This window comes from Trachypithecus francoisi, unplaced genomic scaffold, assembly GCF_009764315.1.
Source record: "Trachypithecus francoisi isolate TF-2019V2 unplaced genomic scaffold, Tfra_2.0 Lachesis_group12, whole genome shotgun sequence".
Lineage (NCBI taxonomy): Eukaryota > Metazoa > Chordata > Mammalia > Primates > Cercopithecidae > Trachypithecus > Trachypithecus francoisi.
In genome coordinates, this window is record NW_022681457.1 from 101,630,780 (window position 1) to 101,634,765 (window position 3,986).

The 3,986-nt window shown below is 37.9% G+C and overlaps 1 long non-coding RNA gene across 1 annotated transcript; it reads left to right on the forward strand.

Annotated features, from left to right (window-relative positions):
- Positions 1 to 370: 370 nt before the first annotated feature.
- LOC117093148 lies at positions 371 to 3,433 on the forward strand. Its single transcript, XR_004441042.1, has 2 exons — positions 371 to 753; positions 1,631 to 3,433. It is a non-coding gene; the product is annotated as an uncharacterized LOC117093148 (long non-coding RNA).
- Positions 3,434 to 3,986: the final 553 nt, after the last annotated feature.

Sequence of the window (3,986 nt, forward strand, 5' to 3'; positions counted from 1 at the left end):
ACACTCCAGCCTGGGTTGCAACATAGCAAGACTCCCACCCCTTAAGAAAAAAAAAGAAGAGGCCGGGCGCGGTGGCTCAAGCCTGTAATCCCAGCACTTTGGGAGGCCGAGACAGGCGGATCACGAGGTCAGGAGATCGAGACCATCTCTGGCTAACACGGTGAAACCCCGTCTCTACTAAAAATACAAAAAGCTAGCCAGGCAAGGTGGCGGCGCCTGTAGTCCCAGCTACTCGGGAGGCTGAGGCAGGAGAATGGCGTGAACCCGGGAGGCGGAGCTTGCAGTGAGCTGAGATCTGGCCACTGCACTCCAGCCTGGGTGACAGAGCGAGACTCCGTCTCAAAAAAAAAAAAAAAGAAAAGAAAAGAAAAAAAGAGAAGAGAGAAAAAAATAGAAGTTATGGAGAGGGAGGAGGATACTTGAATACTTTGACCATACTTGGCATAATAGACATTTTGAGGGCTTTTTGTTTTTCCTTAAAATTCTTCTGGATCAGTTTTCATTGTTTCTAGTCATTATATTTATCATTAATGAATTCATATTCTGCTCTAGCCCCTAAAGATAGTTTGATACGCTAACTTTTGTTTTGCCTTTCTAGCTGCTAAGGTAGATAATGGTTATTGCAAAATGCACGTTTTTAAATGGTCTGCAATGTGGATTGCTTCTGAGCTGCTGATGGATTGAATACATTGAGAAGGAATGTGTCATTTGGAATCCAGGACCAGTCAGCAAGGATAACTGCCTGATTTTATGGTCAGAATGCTCTAACTCTTATGGCATACTGATGACTTTTTTTTCCATTTTCCAAAAAAGCAAGTTTTGTCAGTCTCAGTGTTTCTCTGATCTAGCTACTCACAATTCCATTCCCAAAGTAGTGACCTAGTTCTGTCACTTGGGTTTCAAAGGGAGTTGAAGTGTCACTGAGTGAGTACGGCAAACCTGTTTAATGATTTATAGGAAGCAAAGAAAAAGAATTTTGTTTGCTAACCTAGAAGTATATCAGATTTTGGTTTCAGTTTATAATTTTGCAAAGTATGAAGACATTTCCTGGCTAACTCCAGATGAATTATTCAATATTTTTTCTCCTATCTTAATGAAGTTAATTTTAATGCTAATTTCCTATAACCAAGAAAATAGTTGAGTTAAATAACCCTTATCTTTTAAACTTAAAGCTTATACTACTAATAATCATATAACATTCACTTCCTTTTTTCTGACTTAAGTGGTAGGTAAATAAAATATTTCAAATTTGATTGGCAAATTGGAAAATCACTTAGAACAATCTGCTAGTATTTTTTATGCCCTTTGTTTTTTCCTTTACACATTTATAGTGCAAAATAAATCAAGGACAAAGACTCACACTGAATTGATCAACTTGTGTTTGGCCTTCATGGGAATTAGAACTTTTTTCCCCTCGACATTTATTAAACGAACATACAGAATTTCAGACTATAGCAAACTAATACCTTTAGCTTGACTAAGAGTTGATTTTCATTAAGGAACAGAACTTGTAATGTATTTCAACATACTTTAATGTATGACTCATCCCTGTTAAAGTTGTGAGACTCAAAACTATGCCCAAATCACTTAATTTTATGTCCTTCCCTGTTTACTGTGTCTGACCTTCAAGATTTCGTGACTGATGCTGAAATGGAAGCCAACCACTGCAGAAATTTGGGGGAAAATGAGATCTGAAGAATGCAAGGGGAAGTAGGAATTCATTTCTAGCATTTCCAAACCTGCTTTATCGTGTCTGCTCCACCACAGTCAGAGGAAAAGACTGAGTTCATGGAAATTACCAGCTAAGCCTTACATCTGTCTTTAATGTTTTTAGGAAATATACTGAAAAGGTAAGTGAGATGTCTGTCTTAAAGAAAGGCTCTTACTAGGTACTTTAAAACCAGTTGTTTCCTATTAGTAAAGATGGGCAGCTTCTTTATTCCTAGCTTCACAAAGCCTTTCCCCTGTTCAGTGTGTTTCTCAGTATTGTGGAGAAGGTAGTTTCTGAGCAGGGTGGTGCTTTTCCTCTGCTTCTCAGCAGCTAAGACAGAAATTGCACTGAAGTGTACAAAGTGCCAATTTTTGTTCTGTTGTACTCAAATCCTTTTTTAAAAAAAATTATTTCAGTTGAGTCTTAGTTTTATTCCTCACTATATAGGAAAAAAATCTTTAATGCCTCAAAGTTCTAGTCAGCATTATATTTGCATTACTCTTATTTGCAGCAAATATGAGTAAAATTATAAGGTTTTAAAGGTCTCTAATAACATCCACCTATATTGGTTTTGTAGATAATCCATAAATTACCAGAAATGAATTATTCCACGTTTGTTATACACCCACGTAATAGGTGTAAGTGCCAGGCCCTGGAATATACTAATGGCATCATCTTGTGGTAAAAAGACACATTCTGTCGTCCTGGAGCATACAAAGGTAGACTGGCATGTAGTTCATGTGCTCAAGGAGTTCGTTTTTATTGACATGATACAGACAGAATTGTAGTTTAGGGAGTCAAAATTAATAAAATGAGACTAATTCCATTTTTCCATTAATACTAATAACTAATGTGTAAATCTGAATAGGACACATTCTATATGAAAACTGTTTGTGTGTGCATCTGCACTAAATACTTTGTATGTGCCAAGTACTGTTTTAAACTCTTTACAAATATTTTTTTTAATCCTCAGAACTGTTCTCTGAAATAGGTACTAATACTAAAGCTTATTGTTTAAGGAAGGCAGAAATTAAGTAACTTGGCCTAAGTTTGCATAATTATGATCTGGGATCAATATTTGAACCCATACAGGCTGATTGCAGAGCCTGCACTCTTAATTTGAGTGTGATATTTATGTGCAGTACCTGGCTATAAGTACCCACAAAACATTTCAAATTCTTTATAAACTTTGCTTAGTTAAAAAAAAGTACCAATTGCATAGTATGGTTATAAGTCTGGTAGTAGTTAGGCTTTTTACGAGACATGCTACTCACTGCACCAAGGAGGCAACAAGGCTTTGAGAGCCCAAAATTCCCTTTCTTCAGCTCCTGCTTCCAAGACAGTCATTTTGCATGATAAGCCTTTCCCCAAAAACACAGACACAAAATTTAAAGAACTGGAACAGAGGAAGCAGAGCTTATAGTAGTATATGTATTTAGTACCCTGTCCCTTAGGTCCACCCCGCTTTCTTTGTTGATTGTAGACATTTTGTTTTAAATGCTAAACTGTGAGAATATATGACTGCTGAGACTTTTCCAAGGATTTTTTTAAAAAACAGATTAGGCTTTGTGCAGAAGTAAAGAAAAAGTGCTCTGAGAACCCCAGGTAGGTAATTTACTTCTTATTGTACACATAGTTTGTTTGAAACCTCTTCACCTCTATCCCTTACTGTTTTATACTCTGTAAATCTGATTTTACCTTTAATAAACTTTTCTGAAGTGAGTGAGTTTTTTTGTCTTATTTCTCATTAGATTCTCTACCTTCTTTGTTCGCTTTATGTTATTGCCACTGTCTTCAAAACTGGTGGTTTAATTAAAGTGAGAGCATCTCCTATATACCTAGTACTGTTGAGGATTAAAAAATATATGTGTGCCGGATGTGGTGGCACACACCTATAATCCCAGCACTTTGGGAGGCCTCAGGCAGGGAGGATTGCTTGAGCTATGAGTTTGAGACCAGCCTGGTCAATGTGGCAAAACCCCATCTCTACTAAAAAGACAAAAAGGTAACTGGGCATGGTGTTGTGCACCTCTCACCCCCAGCTACTCAGGAGGCTGAGAAGTGGGAGGGTCACTTGAGCCTGGGAAGTCAGGGCTGCACTGAGCTGAGAACCAGCCACTGCACTCCAGCCTGGGCGACAGAGCGAGACCCTGTCTCAAAAGAAAAAGGAAAAAGTGCCAAGGCTTTGCTCCTAGTTCAGTGCAGTTTCCACCCAGTACTAAAACTTTGCAAATTTTTGAGGGAAAAAAACAGAAGTTGTAGAATCAGTATGAGC